Source organism: Canis lupus, chromosome 1, assembly GCF_003254725.2.
Source record: "Canis lupus dingo isolate Sandy chromosome 1, ASM325472v2, whole genome shotgun sequence".
Classification (NCBI taxonomy): Eukaryota; Metazoa; Chordata; class Mammalia; order Carnivora; family Canidae; genus Canis; species Canis lupus.
The window spans coordinates 32,598,800-32,621,683 of NC_064243.1; the positions used below are offsets into that span (position 1 = coordinate 32,598,800).

General features: G+C 32.5%; 2 long non-coding RNA genes across 3 annotated transcripts in view; one reads left to right on the top strand and one right to left on the bottom strand.

The window, feature by feature from the left end:
* LOC112644214 (uncharacterized) overlaps positions 1–12,243 on the top strand; it is a 43,000-nt gene extending 30,757 nt beyond the window's left edge. The window contains exon 4 of the long non-coding RNA XR_003126223.3: positions 11,839–12,243. This is a non-coding gene — a long non-coding RNA (uncharacterized LOC112644214). The remainder of the gene's footprint in view (positions 1–11,838) is intronic.
* LOC112644213 (uncharacterized) lies at positions 286–21,940 on the bottom strand. 2 transcript variants are annotated; one of them, XR_003126221.2, is made up of 5 exons: positions 21,814–21,940; positions 18,728–18,752; positions 17,295–17,506; positions 12,900–12,928; positions 286–567 (listed from the first exon to the last, which is right to left on the bottom strand). It is a non-coding gene; the product is annotated as an uncharacterized LOC112644213 (long non-coding RNA). The 2 variants fall into 2 exon arrangements; XR_003126222.2 differs by lacking the exon at positions 17,295–17,506.
* Positions 21,941–22,884: the final 944 nt, after the last annotated feature.

Here is a 22,884-nt window from a genome sequence, read left to right on the forward strand (position 1 = left end):
CTAGATTTAAAATTACATTGTGCTCTATTTCATCAGTGATAGTATATTGACATGTTAAAAAGCAAAGTTTTAGGATACCACTCTATCAGCAGAATTCTGAGGAAGTTATTCAAGAATGGCCTGCTGAGATATTTTCCCACAGAAACAGCTCCGTTGCTATGTTCATGAAGAGACCCATTTAAAATTCTTTAAAAATATGCTAAATGTGCTACTTCTTTTTATGTGCCAAAAGGTCATTGATGTACATAATTGATAGATGATTATCCAAATATACAACTAGATTGATATTTTATCATAGTAACATTTATTTTGTAGAATCCATTACAGTTTTGAAAATGATCTTATATATTAGCCTTCTTGATCCTTATATTAATGCTGCAAGTAGACAAAAAGGTGTCTGTGCTTTATACATCTCAAGTAGAAATTCAAAAAAATTGAGGTTTCTCAGCTTGCAGGTAACAGTATCAAAATCAGAGCTAGAAGCACAAGCTTTCACATGCCTCTTGTAGTGTTCTTTCTACAAGTCCTGCTGCTGACATATTTCAGAGCATCCAACAACAGAAATTCCTGATAGGAAAAGAAAAATGAATCCAAGTGAATACATTCTTGTCAGTTGTGAAAATTATGAGGTTTCCATTTTCTTTTCCAATAAAATCTTTGTCTTCATTAGAAATGTCTTAATTACTGTAAGTAGAAAAATATACAATGTACTATGGCAAAGGGAATGATTTTAATAGATTACATAAAAGTGTGATCTCTGGATGACTCAGTGGCTTAGTGTCTGCCTTCAGCCCAGGGCATGGTCCTGGAGTCACGGGATCGAATCCCACATCAGGTTCGCTGCATGGAGCCTGCTTCTCTCTCTGCCTGTGTCTCTGCCTCTCTCTCTCTCTGTGTCTCTCGTGAATAAATAAAATCTTTAAAAAAAAAAGATGTGACATAAAACAATGCATAAACTGTATAAAAATATGTATGACAAATTTATATTTTTATATAATGAATATTTTTAAATGCATGATATGGAATTTAAAAATCTCCTCATATTAAAAAGCAAAAGGAATGTGTTCACATATCTATGTTTAAGTGTTATTTTTTTCATCTTGAAATCGCTTTGGAAAATTGTATATCCTTTCTGCCCATTAACGCAAGATGAAAAATTCTGTGTTTGTCTTGCTCGGCTGGTGTACAATTTTAGATCTGAAGTCTTAGAGTGATATTTCCTGGGTCTTAGAACAAAAATAATCTCAATACTTCATCAAAAGTCGAATGTGAGTCAAATATATTAAAAAAATAAATGCAATAGCTTCTGGGTTCAAATTTTAACACAATAAATGGCAGACAAGCATAAATATTTCCAAAGGTTATTAGTGACAGTAACTAGTAAATTAGCTCCTTGTGGCTACTCTAACACCACAAACTTGATTACTTAAAATTCCAAGAAAATTTTTCTCAGTCTCTGGAAGCCAGAAATCTAAAATCATTTTTACTGAGCCAAAATCAAGGTGTTGACAGGACTGTGCTCTTTCTGAAGGCTTATAGGGAAATCTGTTCTTTGTCTCTTCCAGAATTCTGAAGACTGCCAGCTTTGCTTGACTTGTGGTCACAGCAAGCCAATTTCTGCCACCCTGGTCATGTTATCTTTGCCTTTTTTGTGTGTATTAAATCTCCCTCTGCTCAATTTGGTAAGGAATGCCAAATTGGATGTAGAGCTGACCAGAATAATCCAGAATAATCTGGCCATGTCAATATCCCTAACTTAATCACATCCACAAAGACCCCCCCCCTTTTTTTCCCCCTTACAAGGTAACATTTACAGGTTCCAGGACATGAGACTGGGTATGTTTGGATGGTAAGTATTCAGCTTAATATGAGTAGTCTTAAATTAAAAAAAAAAAAAAAAAACTGTGTAAGAGAATGGAAACAAATTTAGATGGCAGAATGACAGGAGTGTAGCTCTCTACCACCTTACCAGGGGTACCTTAGTCTAAGAAGGAATGTACTCAATAAAAGAAGATAGTATCTTTTATATAATCATCAACTGATGATATATTTTAATCACATTTACATTTTTTAATTTTTAATTTTTATTGGAGTTCGATTTGCCAACATATAGTATAACAACCAGTGTTCATCTCATCAAGTGCCCCCCTCAGTGCCCATCACCCAGTCACCCCATCGCCCCACCCGCCTCTCATTTATAATTTAGAAACTCTGAAAATCAAAACAAGAGTCCAATTTTCATCTATTAACGCTTAATAAAAAATATGATATTCTAAATTATGGCACAACTGCCAGACATTGCTCACAGCATTTTACATTGGCATAAACTTTTTGAAAATATTATAGGTATATGCGTTAAAAAAGTTTATAATTTTTTTTAAGATTTATTAATTTATTTGAGAGAGAGAGAGAGAAAGAGAGAGCAAGAGCAGAGAGATGGGCAAAAGGGACAGATAGAAGCAGACTCCTCACTGGGCAGGGAGCCCGATGAGGGGCTGGACTCCAGGAACCTGGGATCATGACTTGAGCCGAAGGCAGACACTTAGCCAACTGAACCACCCAGGTACCCTTGTTTAAAATTTTTGACAAACTAATTCACTTCTGGAAATATTTCCTAAAGAAATATCCTTAAATACAGAAAATTATAGATTTTCTGTAGAAAATTATGGATTTTCTGTATTTAAGGATATATACATTTAATAATATTTTATTAATAATGCTTTTCTTATTAATATATTTTAATAATAAAACTTTGGAAACAATCAAATGACTTTAAAATAGAATGTCACTCATGTTATGGTATAAACAGTCAATTGAGTAAAACGCATCCATTGAAATTATGGTTTTGAAAATAATGAAGCAATAAGGAATAGAATAATAATAAAATAGTGAATGTAGTGAGATAGTATAATAACTGACTTTAAAATCTATTTTTATTGTTATGTTTGTATTTTATTACGAAAACATTTTAAATGTATTTGCTTTGTTTACTGATGTCTTACCTTTAACTCATAATTTTTTAGGATCTTCATTACAGTGTTCCTAAAATCATTATTATACATGCATTTTATTTTGGAAAAGTCATTATTGTAATAGATTTTTTTTTCTGGCATCTTTCCATGAAACTATTAGCTCATTTTTTCAGCTCATGTTTTGTCATTACAAGCAGAGAACACTTTCTATGAATTCCTATGCCCATGCTTAAAGAGGTAGAACTTTCACAAACCAAAGACAGATACAAATTTTCTTTGGAAATCAAGTCCACAGTTAGTAACTGCATACATATTTATTGCATAATAAATAAGTTTTAAATAATAATTCCAAATACATCCCTTTATGAAATTGTGTTTTTTTACACAAAATTTTATACAAAATGTTATATGTAAATACAGAATTTTCCCTATTTTTGTCCCTATGAATACATTTCATTATCTTAATGTTATTTTAAAAGTCACTTCCTCTATCTAACCATTTTGAGAAATCTGAAATCATTGGTTTATTCATAACTTAATCATGCTATTGATTTTTTAAAATTTGTTTGAAGAAAGTTCTACCCATTAAAGTCATAATCTGGTTTGACATTCACTATTTCTAAATGACTGTATTAATATTTTTTAAATGCTCTTTACAAGTATTTTGGGAGATTTATTCTAGTGTTTGATCATATTCAGACATAGATTCTGGTTTCTTTATATCCTAACTCATATTGAGGGATTCATCTGGGGAGAGAATATTATCTCTTTTTCCTTCCTTCCTTCCTCCATATGGATAGGCCAAATCGCAAATTAACCAAGTAACCCTGAATGATATGGGAATAGGGACAAAGGGGACCCAGACAGCAGAGGTCCCAAGCATTCACTGGCCAGTTTCTCTAGAGTTCTGAAAGTCTTTAAATATTCACACAGTCAATGGACTTGAGACTTTAACTGCTGACTGGTATCTAGAGGCTTAGTTTATCCGATTGCTTAATAGCTAATGCCTATACATGTTTCAAATGTCCTTGTCTCTGTACATGCGTTACATTTAGTTGGCTTGATCCTTACTATTGCTCATGAAATTCTTAGATCAATAAGTTTAACATTATAGCCCTATGCAGCTTGCAATTCTGCAGACAGTTGGATTTCTTATGCAAAACAAGTCACCTATAAATAGATCCCATGGCCAAAACTTTAGCCTGGATTCTCAGAAAAGTAATGTTTCATGTAAGTTTCATGTTCCTCAGAGTTTGTATTCACTTTGTCTTCATCATTTATCTGCAGTGTTAGTTTTAAAACAGTAATATATTAAATAGTATGGATTTGATCATTCTTTCTAGGTTGCTCTACCTAATCTATTTCGACAATGCAATCTTGATGCATCATCGTAACTTCCCTTAGTTTTAGAGGAAATCTGTCAACATTTTCTCAGAAGAGAAAGCTTCCAAAGTTTCCCTGAAGTAGAAAGTTATTTAAAACTAAATGAGATCCTTAGACATCTCTATTTATGTCTTTTATATTCTTCATAGCACTTGGTTTACTGTTAAGGGTGATAACCAAGTTTATGTATGAAATTATGAACTAAAATGAGCAGAGCTCTTAAAACTATAAAATGAAAAATTGGCACTATTTTAATGATTTCTAATGTCAACATGGAAAAATCATGTACAAAAGAATGTATGGAAAATAATTTTTGTTCAGAGATTGAAGGAGAAAATAAAGATAACTTTGTGGCCTTCTGAAGCTATTCAAACAGCATCAGATGAATTATAAGAGGACCTAGCCCCCTTATTCAGGATTTCATAGATTTTAATTGTGTGCTTTCTTCTTTGCTATCACAATGGCTATTGTGAAAGATTCAGTAATACAGTATCCTTTAGCTAATGCAGGACCAAGATCATTATTTTAGAGCTTTCTTCTACGTTAATTTTAGAAATTTATGGCTCGAAAGACTACTACTAGCTTTATAATGTATCTCAAGCTACTGCAAAATTCATTTATACTAAAGATTAAAGACAAAAAAGATGCATTGTTCTGAGTATATTAAAAGCACTAGATTTTTAAGAATTACATTTGAGGTTTAAAAAGTTTGATATTTTATGCCGTGTAATATAGACTTACTTATTGTGATAAACTGTACAGATGTAGTAGGTAGGTAATAGATGAGAATGCAGATAGAGCAACCAATAGAATATACTTTACTTTCAAAAGACCCATGAGAAAATTTAACACTTATTAATTTGTTTTCCCTGTATTCATATTTTAGGTAAAAAATTTGCATTACTAGAAAAGTAGATGGTTATTTCTAATTAAAACACAAATACAGTAATTACAGTTTATATGCTATTATCCTGAATCTACACTGGATGAGTTTAAACAGCCAAACAGCTATTAATTTTACTGTTCAAAGAAATGCTTGTAATCTTTTTAAAATGTCATATAAAATATTCATTTCTAAATGCCCTACGGTGATTTTTGAATTTATTTAAAGTGGGCTGTTGATAGCTCTTTTTATAAATAAGCAATTACAGTGAATATATCATGGCCCATCACATTATACATTCTATAATTTCATGGATGAAAGGCCTACAGCTGATCTGCATAAACACAGTGCATATCTCAGCAGGTGAAGGGTTTGATTACACAGGATAATCAGTGTTATTATTTATAGTAACTATTTATGTCTGTTATTTATTAAATCTCTACAAATCAGGTATCTATTTCCCTAGAAGATATATTCAAGGAATATATGAAAAAGGTTATAAACCTTTTGAATATTTTACAAAATGGCCTGAATATGGCCTTTTACATCTGAATTCCCAGTTTCAAGTACTGTTAAGCTGGACATAAAAATTAGGTTTTAAATAATATTGGCTAAAATTAGGTTTTAAGTAATATTGGCTCCCCAGGTATTTTAGAACTTAAGTATGTTTTTATATATTCAATAGCAAGAAGAATTTTCAAATTCAAAATACATACCTGATTTGATAAGATCAAATTTGGTACTGGTAGAAATCTCACCCTCACTGATAATGATGTTAAAGAGATAAAAGGACTCCCATTTTTATAACATTTATCTAATTACAGTCATTTTGCATCTTATGAGGAAAAGATACAGTGAGAACAATAGTAGGACTTACATAGGTAGCAAGAGAGTGAGAGAGATCTGAAATATGGGTAAAGACTAGTCAGTGTCCAGGGAGGTGACTGTGTATATGTGTGTGCCCAGGGAACTGGAGAGGAAGGAAGAAGATTGGAAGCTCAGGTCATTGCAAAGAGAAAGAGCCTCCTTAGGCTATGATGTAGCCTCATGTTCTCATTCTCTCTCTGTCTTTCCGTGTGTGTATGTGTGTGTGCAGATGTATGTGTGGTGCACAGGTGTGTGTGAGTGTGTGTGTGTGAGTGTATCTCTTTGGTTTGGCAGTATAGCAGGTTAGTGACCCGGGGGCTACTTTATTTACAAATGTATAGAGCATACTTTTAATGCATTGCTGGGTTTATAAGAAGTAAGGAATACACTCTCCCCAAAACAAACAAAACTTGTAAATTGACACCAGCTGAGAACCTTAAACAAAGCAATATGCTGGTTGCTCTCAAAGCAAATAACAATATCAGCAACAACCTGATGAACAAGACTTGATAATGATTTTCACAGTAAACTTGAGACTTCAAAGGAGACTGGCAGCCTACTCTACCCATATTGGATTTCCCAGCCCTAGCTCAACTACTCTCTGTAGACAAACAGCTTCAATTTAGACCTTCAAGTCTCCCAAAGTTCAAAAAAACAAGTTTATAAATAAAAATCAATAAATACATGGAAATTTAAGTCACCTTGGATGAGATTCGGGAGAAACAAAACAAAACAGACTTAGACATTCAAGAATATTACAAAATGAAGTTGCCAGTTTAGAAATATGGCCTAACTATGGATTAAATGTTTAAAGTACTAAAGTCAAATGAAATAAATAAATGGATTACTTAGTCATCAAGCAAAAAGGTACTATTAAATAAATGACCAGACAGATTTAAAACAAAACTATAAAGATACAATAAAAACATACAGTATTGAAATAAAAATAAAGCCTTAATAAAGGAGATAAAGACAAATTAGCCCCAGCTGAATGATGCTAGAATATAAGAAATATTCAGAATACAGGAAGAGCAATAAAGAATTGAAAAATAGGAAAGCAAAAAAAAAAAAAAAGAAAGCAATGGTAAAAACATAAAAGGTCAGCAGAAGATTTTATTTATTTATTTATTTATTTATTTATTTATTTATTTATTTATTTTAAAGATTTTATTTTTTAAGAAAGACTCAGAGAAAGAGGCAGAGACATAGGCAGAGGGAGAAGCAGGATCCTTGCAGGGAGCCTGATGCAGGACTCCATCCCAGGACCCCAGGATCACTACCTGAATAAAGGCAGACACTCAACAACTGAGCCACCCAGGCATTCTTCTATCATGTATTTAATTGGAATCCTCAAAGGAAGACATAGAGTGAAGAGAAGAGAGTAATATATGAAAAGTTAATTTCTGAGACTTTTCCAGACATTTATCTACAGATATAGAAAACTGAGTATATACCAAACAGAAAAAAACATTTAGACTCAGTCACATTTTAGTAAAAATAAAGTACATTAAATCAAAAAGAAGATATTTAAAACAATAATGAGAGAGAAAATAATGAAACAGCTATGAAGGAATAACATGCCACTAGCAGTCTGTACAATATCCACAATAGAGCCTTAAAATACAATTACACTTTATTCAAAATGTTGAAAGAAGGTAGCAGTTAACTTAGAATTCACTTAATAACAACAAAGAATCTTTTAAGAGCAAAAGGATATTAAGGACATAGAGATAAATACAAATTGAAAAGACTATCAACAACAGGTATTACTAAGATATTATTAAAAGAATTACATAAGAATGCTCCTCAAGTATAAATATAAGTTATCCTAGATAAGAAGACTGAAATATAGGACATACATTCAGAAAATGAAAATGTAAACATTTAAGTAGACCTTAGCAAACCATATAAGTTATAACCAAACTAATGGCTAATAAGGAGCTAAGAAAAGACAGAACAAAAATACAGAACGTAAAACTATGTAAATTTGGAGAGGGGTAGTTGAAGTAAAAAATGTTTCAATTCCTCGATTGCTAAGACAGATATATAACGTAAAAATACTGTTCATTTTTAAAGATTCATTATACTTTTCAAAGTTATCATTATAATTTTAAAAATTAGGCTGCAAATTTTTTAAATGAGAAAAAGGAAAACAGAGAAATGAAATGCCCCCAAATCAAATATAACAAGGCAATAAAAGAGGGGAGGAAAAGACCTAAAAGTTCCACATAGGAAAACAAAAAGTAAGATAAGAAAAATATACACTGACCATTAATAATTAATGCAAATGGTTTAAACTCACCAGTTTAAGGCCAGAGATGTCATATTTTAAAAAAATACATTCAAATTTTTTTATTAAAGATCTAAAACATGAAAATATGAAAAATAAACAAACAAAAAAGACATCAACAGAATTCTAACCAAAGGAAAATGGAGAAACATAGAGCTTTTCACTACATAATGACAAAATTTCTGACTTATCAGTAAGGATATATAACATCTCTAAATGAGTAATCACATAATAAAATTGCCTCAAATTATACTGAACTATATTCCAGAGAAATAGCAAGAAGTTTTTTTAAATATATTATCATACTTAAAGATTTCAATGTAGCTTTATTATTTATGATCACTTTAAGACAAAAATTATCAAAGACATTTAAAACTTGAACAAGGGGACGCCTGGGTGGCTCAGTGGTTGAGCGCCTGCCTTCCGCCCAGGGCATGATCCCGGAGTCCTGGGATTGAATTCCACGTTGGGCTCCTGCATGGAGCCTGCTTCTCTCTCTGCCTGTACCTCTCTTGTGTCTTTCATGAATAGGTAAATAAAATCTTAAAAAAATAAATAAATGAAACTTGAACAACATGGCGAATTAGCTTCATTCAGTAGATATATATAACCCAGAAACCAACAATTAACAAATAAATATTGTTTTAAGGAAAACATAGTCATAAAAGCCATATTCTCTATGAAATCAACAAACCAGCAAGTGAAACAAATAAAAAAAATTAAGTAGGATGCCAATAAAAAAGAACATACAAAAATATCTCCATGTGTTTGGAGATTACCAATACACATTAGTAAATGTGATCAAGAAGAAATCATAATGGAAATCAAATCTTACTTTGAATTTTTTTTAAAGGTTTATTTATTTTTTTGTTCATAATAGACATAGAGAGAGAGAGAGAGAGAGAGGCAGAGACACAGGCAGAGGAAGAAGCAGGCTCCATGCCGGGTGCGCAATGCGGGACTCGATCCGGAGACCCCAGGATTGCGCCCCAGGCCAAAGGCAGGCGCTAAACCGCTGAGCCACCTAGGGATCCCCCTTACTTTGAATTTTAATGAAAATAGGTTATAAAACTTTGGACTCCGTGAAGGTGGTTCTTTGAGGAAAATCCTCTAGATGGGTTTGTTAAAAAATCAATTTTCTGGGCAGCCCTGGTGGCTCAGAGGTTTAGTGCCGCCTTCAGCCCAGGGCCTGATCCTGGAGACCCGGGATCGAGTCCCACATCAGGCTCCCTGTATGGAACCTGCTTCTCCCTTTGCCTGTCTCTGCTTTTCTCTCTCCATCTCTGTGTCTCTCATGAATAAATAAATAAAATCTTTAAATAATAATAATAATAATAATAATAATAATAATAATTTTCTGAAACTGAATGACCTAATTTTTCAACTTAAGAAGTTAGAAAAGAAAAAAAAGAAGATACATATACAAATAAAAAATAATAAAAATTTTCAGATATAACAAAAAAGCAAAAAGTTTTTAGCAAAAATAGAACTAGAAATTTGGGCAAAACTCAGAGAAAAAGAAAGGGAGGAGTATGGGGTTGGGGGGATATTAATAAATTTTATTATAAGTTAAACTGAAGATATAATTATAGCCCCTACTAAGAAGTTAATAAGGTAGTTTATATCAATAAACTTGAAAACTTAGATGTAAGAAACAAAATCTAGGAAATATAATTAAAAGTGGAATAAAAAATAGAAAGATTGAATTGAAACTGTCATTTATTTTCCAGAAGGAAAATGAGTCAAAACTGCCTTACAGCCAAGCCCAACAATTTTGAAAAGGTATCTCATAGCCAAGTGATACAAACATTTGTGGAGAGAATATTCTCCAAATCATTCTATGAAGATAGCAAAAACCAGTCAAGGACAGTGTAAGAATGGAAAATCACAACTCAAAATTACTCATATACATTTATTCTAAATCATAAACAAAATATTAGCAATCTAAATCCAGCAATGTAAATTTAAAAAGCGTGATAGATATATATTACTTTGCTCAGGTTCGTATAAATATTGCTTAATCTTAGAAATTCCACAAATATAATTAATAACTTTTACTAATTAAAGGAGAAAAAAGAGATGATATCAAAAATGCAACAAATGCAGTTGATAAAATTCTACATCTATAGATGGTACAAACTATATGATCTATAGACTTATCCTTATAAAGGTTGTTACCAAAACCTACACAACATTGTTAATGTTGAAAATTAGAAATATTCTCTTTAAAAAAAGGAACCAAACAAGGGTGTGCATTACTACCATCTTGAAGTGGTATTCTAGTGAAGGTCCTGACTAGTTCAGTAAGATTCAGAGAAGTAGATAAAGGGTTGAAAATGGAGAAGAAAAACTTTATTTACAAAGAATGCATGATTACATAAAAAGAGAATGAGGATCTATAGAAAGAACTAATCTAAATTACTCTGTATACTTAACTTGGAAGACAGATTTCAATGAAGTCTGAGGAAAGTGGAAGGGTGTCAATTCTTTGCAAAACTAGGTTGTGAAAGGAATGAGAAGAGCTTGGGAAGCAGTTAGAGAGTTAGAGAGAGAGAGCTCAAGTGTTAAGTGTAGATTTTGTGTTCTCATTTTTCATATTGTTTTGTTTTGCTTTGTTTGAGACTAAAGCATGCTTCTATGCTGAGGGGAAAGATTTGACTGAAATCATGAGCTAGGTTATAGCCAAGTACCCTAAGCTAGAACTCATGACCAGTGGTTTGTAGTCTAATGCTCTTACCACTCTATTGCTCTGATTTTCCTTATTAGTCATGGTAAACACCTGTATGTTAACATGATTGTTCATATTTCTTTTACATTAATTTTTACCCAACCCATCCATCTTTGATAATTTGGGGTCATTTTATTAAAATAATCTATAGTATTTCACATATCTTCATTGTGTATATGGAAATCTGCGAATAATTTTCTCATTTTATAGAAATAAACTTTTAAATGTACACATTGTAAAATGTAAAACTTAGATATTGGGATCATTTACAACCTTAAGTCTATATCTGGTTACTGTGATCATTGCAATGATTCAACAGAGATATTCGTGTTGCTAAATTCTTTTCTACAGATAGTCTCACATCAAGAATTAAAAATTATTTGGAACTTAGAGAGCTAAATCCACCTGTTATGATCTTTCATCTTAATATTATTTAAAACCTTTCTGACTTGTCCAAGAGAAATTTCCAACCCTGCAGTAAATCAGTAGCTCTTGGGTGACAAGAATTGGTTTGTGGGGCTGGCTGTCTTCCCTGCTCACTGTGCTCCTTCTGACTGGTTCACGGTGTAACCTATACTCAGTGTTTACTAACTCCTATCTGCCATCAGTTTAGTTGGGCAACTAAATTTTCTGAAAATGTAAAGAATATTCAGGTAAAATATATAAAATACTCTGGTTTAAAATAAATATACTTTGTCATTTTTTTTTCTTTCAGAGTAGACTATTGCCCTCATAGAACAATATGGGAACAGAGATAAAAAGACCCGCTGATAAAAGAAGAAAAATAATTGCCAAAATTAAAGGAAGTATTAAGAGTTGCCACCCAAATTCTGTATCCAGTGAAAATGTCTTTCAAGAATGATGGCAAAATCAAGACCGTTTCAGTTGAAGGAAAACTAAGGCAATTTATTGTCAATAGCTATATCTTAAAGAATGGCTAAAGAAAGTTCTAAAAATAGAATGAAATAATGAGAGATGGAATCTTAAAGTGTTAGCTATGAGTGAAGATGAAAAGAAATAGTAAACATAGAAGTTAAATATAGTAAGCAATATTTTTTGACTTCTTTAAAATGTGTTTGACAGTTTAAAGCAAAATAATAAAAATAATATTTTTGTTTTATGGAGTTTTCAGTGTATGTAGATGTAACATATAAGACAACTATAGGTTAAAGCGGGGATAAAGCAATCTGTATGTTAGAAATTTTTCTACATTTCAATAAAAGTAAATTTTGGTTCTAAATAGAATGTGAAAAGATAAGCATGAAATTTGTCATCTTTAGAACAATCATTAAAAAGATTTTACATAGTTAATCAAAATCACAAGTGATAAGGAAAAATGAAATATTTAAAAATGTTCACATAGCCCATAGAAGGCAGTGAGTGGGATACAGAAAAACAAACACAATGAAGAAAATAAATAGTAAAGTGGTAGACTTAGATTCAAACATATCAAATATTGCATTAAATGTAAATTGCACATGCCAATTAAAAGAAAGAGATTCATAAAATGGATTTTTTAAATTAACAATTCTATACTATCTACCATACACTTACTTCAAATATACTGATACAGGTAGCTTCAAAGTAAAAGGTAGAAAAAGATACCATAAAATATAAAAAAAAAAAAACAGAGTGATTATATTTAATATTAAGGGAAAAATGATTTATGGGCACAAGGAAATTATCAAGAACAAAGAAAAACATTACTTAATTATAAGATTAATGATACCTTTGATAAAAGGATTAATAAGGTAGCAATCCCAAATGTATACTCACCAAAGACTTCAAAATACATGAGCCAGAAACTGATAGAAATAAAAGGAGGAAAAGAAAAATTCATAATCATTATTGAGAACATGAACATCTTTCTCTCTTGTTAATTGATAGACTCACTACACAGAAAATCAGCAGAGAATATAGAATAACACCATCAAACAATGGGATCTGATTGGCATAGATAGCATATTCCAAAACAGCAGAACACACATTCTCCTCAAGTTTACATGGAACATTCACCAATACAAGCCCTCTCTGGAATTATAAGACGATAGATTTTAAATAATGAAATTATACAGTGTACTCTATAACCATAATGGGATTAATTGAATTCACTCAGAAATCAAAACAAAAAGAAAATGCTCATTTCATTGGAACTTAAATAACACAATTCTAAATAATCCATATCATGGAGTGAACTGTGTCTTCTCAAAATTTATATGTTGAATGCCTCTGAATGTGATGGTATTCAGAGATATTTAAAGAGGCAATTAAATTGAAATGATGCCAATTACAATGGATTCTAACCCAATTTGACCGATGACCTTTTATAAAGATATTTGGATACAGAGAGAGATACCAGAGGTTCCCTTGCACAGAAAGAAAAACCATATGAAGAGGCAGCCAGAGGGTGACCCTCTGTGAGCCAAGAACAGAATCTTCAGGAAAACCAACCCTACTTGTAATCTTAATCTTGGACTTCCAGCCACCAGAACAGTGAGAAAATAAATTTATCTCTTTTAAGTCCCATCAGTCTGTGCTATTTTGTTATGGAAGCCCTAGCAAATTGATACAATTCGAGTTAAAGGAGCAAATCTTAGGGGAAATTAAAAAAAAAAAAACCAAAAACAAAAACTAGTTGGGTAGAATGGAAATAAAAATGAAATATTGTTCATAGGGTTCAGGTAAATGGGTACTTAAAGGAAAATTTATAGCCTAATATAGCTTATATTATAAAAGAACAAATATCTCAAAAGAATGCTCTGTTTCTATTTTAATAAATTAAGAAAATAAGGTCGAAATGTACCCAAAGCAAACAGAAGGATGAAAATAATAAAGTAGAAATCAATGCAATTTAAAACCAAGGAAGAAGGACTGTGTGTGAGTGTGTGTGTGTGGGGGGGAGGTTAAAAGAGAAGGTCTTAGAAATCAAAAAAGAGGTTCTCTAAAACAATCAATAAAATTGGTACTCCTAGCAATTCCAACAAAGAAAAAGAGTGAAGACATCAATAAAAGGAACTGAATGAGGAGGTAGAATTACAGACTCCAACAGAGATTCAAGGTATTTAAGAGGAGAATGCCATGAACAAATTCAACAACTTAATATTCAAACTACCTATGTTCTTGAATATTAAAACAATGACATTTAAAACTGTATTTGTATAGGATTCATTCAGTTGCTCGGAAACAAAGTCTAAGGCCTAACTCATTTTTCTATATGAGACTGTGTGTCTTCCCCTCAAGAGAAACCCTAAAGCAATAAATTCTGAAAACTCAGTGGGGCAGACATGGGGATATAGATGGGGAATTCTATGGGAGAGAAATAAGGAAAACTATTTAATCACTCTAATTTTCATTCTATAATTTTAATACCCTCCTGCATTCAGAAGCAGAAGAGCTGATCACTTCTCCTTAACAGCCTAATTCAATTACAGTTGTAAAATCATACCTTTTTACTCTCTCTCCTGAAAGATGAGCAAATACTTGTAATTTTCACAAAATTTTTACACCAGCTTGCAACGTAACCTCTTTTGCAATAGAGTTGGTCAAGGAAAGTGGCTGCAGGGACTTTTTGAGCTCAATCATGCACTACTTACTCTATCTTGCACTCCTCAATCCATCACATTCAGGTCAAATGGATTATACTTTCCTCAATGTTTTTAGGAAAAATTTAAGACTGGGGAACTACACTAAAAATGTGCATTTCCTTTTCTCCTCTGCATCTCAGAATGTGAAAAAGACCATAAAGGTGATCTTTTTATATATCTCCTAAATTAGCTACAGGCTTGAGACATCAGAAGAGAAACTTTTGCAGCTCTTGAGAGAGTTTTTCACTCTCACCATCCCAATTTTTAATATAATTGTGTTTAATAACCCACTATTTGTCTTAATAGAATGGCTTAATAGGGGGCAAATGATGAGGATTTCTATGTTGTGCATTTAAAATAGTGCTGAAGATAAGATCACTTGAAACATATTCAACTAGATTGATGCCTGCCTTTATAGCTTCAGGGATACAAATATAACATTTTTGCATATCAGAAAATTAGGAATTTAAATGACAATTTTAGCTCTAAACACTTTCATGTTATTGATAAAACACAGATAAGCAAATGGGAGGCTATATGCCCTTAGCACTCTTCCCATGTTCTCAAAACTCCTCCTACAAATACACAAATAAGAATGTTTTCACAAATGCATCATCGGGTAAATATTTAAAATATCTGCATTCTTGCAAATCTGAAAATGATGGTTATACAGAAAAAACTTTCATTGAGTCAGTATTTGCTTTCTTAACCATTAGCAACGTCAACATTTTTAATATAATATCCATGTATCCAGAAAGCAAATAAAGGCTTATGGATATAAGCCTCTATTAAATACAACATGGACTACAAAGTTATCATTTATTTTTTTTTCAAAGTTATCATTTGAGTAGTATATATATGTAAGTTATAGATCAAAATATTTTGTTGATTTTGGGGAAGATATAGCAGTTTCTGGGGTAAAGTGTTTCCATAAAGGCATCATCACAGGATAAGCCTTTGTTCCTTTTTGTATATTCCCCTTTACAATGGGGCCATAGTTGTCAAAAATGACATGAAAAGCAGTCCCAGAATCAGAAGGGATACCCTGAACTATGAAAACTGGCTAAGACATTTCCTGGTTCAGCTTTGAATATTCCAATCACTCTGTTTCTTAGAATTTATACTCAGTTCTGTGACACTATTTCCAGGTATATAACAGAAAGAATTCTAAGTACAACAACAAAAGAAAAAAACAAAGGGAATGGTCGATACAATTTTAGGTGCCAATAACCATAAAGTTAACTTGATGCTATAAATATCTTTTGCAAACTATATTTTCCACATATTGTTGCTTTTCTGACTCCTAAGCAAATATTTTTCAAAGGAAAGGGAAGATTAGAGCATCATTCATTTTCAGGGAAATCATCCAGTAGTAACCAAGTCTTGTGACCTATTCTTATCAGAGCAAAAACAAATAAAAACATAAACATGGGATCCCTGGGTGGCTCAGCGATTTTGAACATTATTTTCATGCAGGAAATAATGCAGGAATTATTTTTCATACAGCAATCTCAATTCATCTGGCCTTGTCAATTCCAATGCTCTTCCTAACTCTTAGAATGGTTATTATAGGTCAGCTAAACTGAGAATACCTACCATGGACTACATGTTCCACTTACTATCTAGCATACAGATCATTTATCATCAGTTCATTTAAAAGTTGGATGCCCGGGCAGCCAGGATGGCTCAGCGGTTTAGTGCCACCTTCAACCTAGGGCATGATCCTGGAGTCCCGGGATCGAGTCCCACATCAGGCTCCCTGCATGGAGCCTGCTTCCCCCTCTGCCTGTGTCTCTGCCTCTGTGTGTGTGTGTGTGTGTGTGTGTGTGTGTGTCTCTCATGAATAAATAAATAAAATCTTTAAAAAAGCTATAAAATATATGTGTATATATACATATACACATTTGCATGTATGTATTCATAACTAGTCTTGATTTACTAAAGCAGATAAATTTTTAAGTTTTAAATATTTTTAAGATTAAATTTTATTTTTTTATTTTTTTACCTAAGTTTACATTTTAAATTAAAATGTTTTCTAAGGTAGCATATAATTTAAAGATCTCTTACAAGTTTTTTCCTGTAGAAAAAAAATAATTTATTAACTATTCCTGATTCTACTCTTGTTGCCTAAAAATTAAATAAATGAATTAATGAATAAATAAATAAATGAAAATTAATAAATAAAAATGTGAGTAACACTGTGCCATTCCCACCAGAGTTCATGCTTAACGTTAACAGAGCCTTAAAGGACAACTTTAAATGAAATAGGGTAAGTGCTATGATAAAGACATGATCCTGGAGCTAAACACACAAATAAATGAAAATGATTTTTCCTACCCAGGCCTTCTACTAAAGGCTTTCCTCAGGAAAAAGTGTAGGGAGACAGAGCCAAAGTGGGCAAATAGGTAGTTAACCAGGCAAAGAATTAGATATTATTTGGAGACACTAGGAGCCACATGAGCAAAGGCATAGTATATTAGTTTCCTAATACTGTTATAACCAACTACTTATACTTTATTGTCTTAAAAAAACACCAATTTATTGTCTTATACATCCAAAAGTCAGAAATTAGAAGGTCAGAAATTACTTTCTCCAGGCTAATGTCAAGATATTGGTAAGGCTGGTTCTTCCTGGAGGCTCTGAGGGAAGCATCCAATTCCTTGCCATTTTCAGTTTTTAGTGGATATTTACATTCCTTGGCTTGTGGTCACTTCCTCGATTTTCAAAATGCATCACTCCAACTTCTGCTTCCACCATCCTGTCACTCTATTAGCTGTTTCTCTTTCTATCTGAAGCTTCCTGCAACATTATAATTACATTAGGCTTCACATCATTCCAGGATAATTTCCTCATCTCAAGATCCTTAAATTAATCACATTTGTAAAGTCCGTATTGATACATAAGGTCACATTTACAATTTCCTGGGATTAGGGTATAGGCATACTTGGTGGTCATTATTTAGTGTACCACATACAGTTTGGCAGGTTTAGACAGAGAATTCTAGATTACTAGAACGATGACAATTTGGAATGTAGTTTAATGAATCTGAAGAAATAGTTAAAGATTAGATGAGTTTTTCTCAAAATGGGAGTCAGTAACCACTACTAGTTCAAAGATACATGTCATTGAATTTGGGGGAGGAACACAGCATATGAAATATGAGAATCCTACAGAAGATGTTTTTTTAAAAAATGTGTTTACCTTTAGAAGGGACTAACACACAATATATGCACAGTTTAGATCTTTTGAAGGTTTATTGATAACTGAGCTATACAATTATACATTCATATATTGAATATCAATGACTCATGTTCAACTGTTTGGTTTTGTGGTACACCTTTAATTAAGAAGGTTAAACTGGACTTAAAACATAAATGATATTCCTGCCAAATGAAGCCTAATTATATTGTGTGTAGTTGAACAAAGGAACTCTCACATAGAGAAGTATGTTTGGAGGGTTGAGTCATCATATGGCATATGAGCTATGTAATATGGACATACAGATCTCAACAAAAGTACCTTGCTGCTTTCAGCTTATCTTAGCTCTGTATGTTTACGATGAGCACTAATTCATTTAAGAAAAACATCCTCATTGATACATTAAATTAATATATTTATTTTGAATTGCTTTAGTTTTTTGTCCACTGATTTTTGACATAGTTATATAAAAGTTATATAAAAATAAGAGCATCATGTTTGTACTTTTCAATAATGCTTTAATAAAATAATCAGTTTCTACTTGGCTTTTTATGAGATTTGTTTTCCTTCAAAAGTGATTTATTATTTAAGTTCGAGAAAATTTAGGTATTAAATGTTTATGTTAGAAAAAAAGGCCTCAAAATAATAACCTAAGTTTCCATTTTAAGAAACTAGGGAAAAGAGATCGAAATATACCCACACCAAGCAAAAGGAAGAAAAGACAGAAGAAAATAGGAACTGAGAGAATAAAGTCCAAACCTGACTCTGGTCTTTTTCAGCCCTGTCACATATAACTTCCAAGACCTTAGGCAAGGTACTTACCCTCTCCATGCTTCCACTTCCCAATCTGCAAAACAGAGTAATAGCACCTACGATAATTTTAAGTTCTGTGAAACATAAAAACGTTAGAAATGAAATGCAAAGTGCTTAGAACAGTTCTTGGCATATAATAAGGTGAATCAAAATAGGGCAATCATATGTTCCAGTTTGTCCAGGGTAGTCTTAGTTTAGAATTTGTTATGAGTTTTTCATTTAACAATGAAATGGTAGTGTTAATCATTGCATCAAGAGAAGCCACTCCTGCCATGGCCTCATAGATGAGTCTGAAAAGCACATTTACTCTTACATGTGGAAGAACACCAATGATCCCTGTCTGTTTTGTTTCAGTGAAGGGCAACTAACAGTTTCCCCCTCAACAAAAACATATGGTGTACATCTGGTAAAACAAAATATTAGATAATGCTTCTCTGTAAGCTACTTGGTATAATAGTTAGCTGTATTGTGGTTCATAACAAACTTATGAGAGATAGTAAACTGCAAGTTGTAGAGATCAATGAAAAACATTAAAATTATAGGATAGAGATAATAAGATAATTGTGGGAAATAAAGAGTGGGCCATCTTAGAGTGCAGAATAAACCCTCTTGGCTATCATAGTATTACCATGAATATACATTGAAATTTTTTTTAAGATTTATTTATTTATTTCAGTGCAAGAGAGAGAGAGAGAGAGAGAGAGCAAAGAGGGGAGGGACAGAAGAGGGAAAGAGAAACTCAAGCAGACTCTGTCCTGAGTGGGGAGTATGACATGGGGTTTGATGTCCCCGCTCTGAGATCAGACATGAGCTGAAATCAAGAGTCAGACACCTAACTAACTGCCACCCAGGAGCCCCTGAAAAATTCTTAACAAAATATTGGTAAGCCAAATGCCAGCATTGTATAAAAGATAACATATTATGCTTAAGCCTTACAAGTTTACCGATTTAAAAATAAATTACTATATTATCACAATGATTATCCTAATAGATGCAGAAAAATTTTATCATAATAAATCAGTTATCAACTTAAAAATAGAAGAAAATTCCTTAACTTTGCAAAGTCATTTACAAAAATGCATTCGGCACATATCACTTGCAATATATAAGCACTGATAGTATTCAGGAAGTAAACAAAGCAGTCAGATATCATCACCTATTCAGCTATACTAGATCCCTAAAGCCAGAATATTAGTGGCAGGTACAAATGTCAAGAAAAACAAATTAAAATTGAACAAATTCATTATGCTAACATCTAATTATCTATGTAGAAAAAAAACAGAAGAAATTACTGATAAATTATTGTAAAGAATTAGGAAATTTTAACAAAATTTTCAAAACCATAAGGTATAAAGTCAAAGCACAAAAATCAACTGCATTCATATACACTTGTCTTAATCAAATGGAAAACAAAATTGTGAAAGTAATATATAATAGGATAAAAAGTGTAGCTCTAATTTCTAGTTTAAATTATTTACACACACAAATAAATTTTATTTAAAGTCTCCACAGGGGGCAGCCTGCGTGGCTCAGCAGTTTAGCGCTGCCTTCAGCCCAGGGCTGAAAATCCTGGAGACCCAGAATCAAGTCCCTTGTCAGGCTCCCTGCATGGGGCCTGCATCTTCCTTTGCCTGTATCTCTGCCCACCTCCCCTTCTCTGTGTCTCTCATAAATAAATAAATAAAATCTTTTAAAAAAATAAATAAAGTCTCCACAGGATTACTTTTATTTTGTTCATTTTCTGTGTTCTTTTTGTGTGTGAAACTGAAGAATTAATATAAATCTATAATTAATAACACCATGTACTATTGAAACAGATAGAAAAAGCAAACAAATGAACAGACTTACACATATGTCAACACTTGATTTCTAATAGTATTTTACTAAGGATTAGTGGAAAAGAATAGACTTTTCAACAAATCCTACTGACACAATTGGTTATTTATATGAAGGAAATATATAATTGGTCCCCTGATTGTATATAAATGACTAAAAGATAAAAATAATGTTTTATGACAATTTAGGATCATATCTTTATGAAATTAAACAGAATATAATTTTTTAAACCCAATATCACTGATGATTTCAAGTACATTCAGTATCAACCACTGTAGCATAAAAAAAGAAGCCCTGAAACAGAAGAAAATACACATGACACATAGAAGTGATCAGTACAAATATTCAGAATGAAGGAATACCACCTATCAAACAGGTAAAAAATACACACTATGATGGAAATGAGAAAATGTATAAACAAGCACTTCATACAATAGAAAACCCAAATGACCAATAAGCATATGGGAGGATTTCCAATCTGATTTATAATCAGGAACATGAAAATTAATAATGACATTTGCCATCTTATGCCTACTAGACTGGCAAATATGAAGAGTCTGGCAACATTAAGTGCTGGTGAGGATATGGAACAATGGGAGCATTTAGATACAACTGTTAGAAATGGAGATCACACTTCGAGAAAAAATGTGTTGTCATATGGGACATTTGAAGATGTTCCTACTCTAAGAGTCCCAGAATTCTGCATGTGCCCCAGGACCCTATAGTGGAAGAACATCCTCCATAACACATATAGTGGCAAATATGAGAATTAAAAATATATTAAGACAAAATCATAGAATAGAAAAATAGATATACATGCATGCAATTATATAGATGAATTTTCAGAACATAATGATTAAGGAAAAAAGCCAACTGTGAAAGAGCACACACTGCACAATTCCCTTCTATGCAAAAAAAAAAAAAAACTAAAAAAAACTAAACAGCATTTTGCTTAGAAATACAAATTTTGTGGTTAAGTAAGCAAAAAAAAAAAGGAAATTATGAACACATATTTGGGTTACTGGGAAGCAAAGGGTGAGCTGGGTAATATACACGGAACTACAGTGATGAGGGTCTCACTTTTTCTCTTTAACATTGACCTCGCTTCACTACCATGTAAGCAATTGTTCATACCATCAATGTTCTTTATACCTTAGCACACATAGTTTAAAATATTCCTCTAAATCTACCCCTATTTCATAAATTGGAAAAGAAATGTTCCTAACATGTATTTTAAGCTTTAAAGTAAAATAGCATACCTTTCAATAGGCTGCCATAGAGATGCAAGCTTTTGTTAATTCCTTGTCTGTTCAGGTTTCTTGGATGTGTGAATCTCATTTGACTTTCGCATACCCCTGATGGAGCTCAGAGCATATCTAAGGCATTGTGTTTATTTTAACAGTGTCAAACAATTAAAAAAAATTTCACAGATAGTGTTGTTCTTTTATTTAGTAATTTATTCATCTGTCAAGTATGTACTATTTTTAAGTCTCTTCTGTATGTTGAGCATGAGGAAGGCTATTGCCCTCTCACTGTTTACAATTTTAGCGGCAGAGATAAGACTAGTCCAAAGACAGCTCTTTTGCAAAGCAGTAAGGGAGAAGCACTGCCCGAGGAGCAAAAATGCAGGTGCTACAAGAATTGAAAGGTGGAAGAATGATTGCTAGGGTAATCATGCAGCTGTTTCAATACTATAGATGCCCGGGGAACTTCATATGCAAATCTCTAAGGCTGGGATCAAGAACTTGGAAGAAAGTCTCAGGAAGGAAATTGTAAGGTCATAATAAGGAAGTGAGTGGAAGTCAGACTTCCTTTAAACAACAGCTGTCAGATTCTCTCTGATGAAGCAAAATGCTGCCTGAGACTGATGGAGTGGTGACCATCATCTCATCTGTGAGTTAAATTTAAATTGACATTCTGACCCTATCTCACTATGCAAGCTTCTGTGGTGTACTGTAAGTTCAGGCACACAGCATGCTGTATGCTGTATCTACAGGGATTAGGCAAAGTTGTGCATGTATGTGCACGTGTGTGTGTTTGTGTGGGTGAGTAAAGGTATGGAAGTATGTATGAGTATGGGATGGGATCCCTTCACAGTGAGTAAATAAAAATGCAGCAAGGAGTATTCAGTACACTAGGCTAAACAATATATTCTTGGTCCAGTCTTTCCTTTGGGGAAGTCAAGCATTACCCTATCTTAAGAATCATGCTTAAATAACTGATTTCTTGATGTAGACTTCATATCTTAAATATTTGCCTGATCTTTAGATCAGTTCAAATTTCTTGTTAGACATTTGCACATGATTTTACCAATAAATATTTCAAACTTG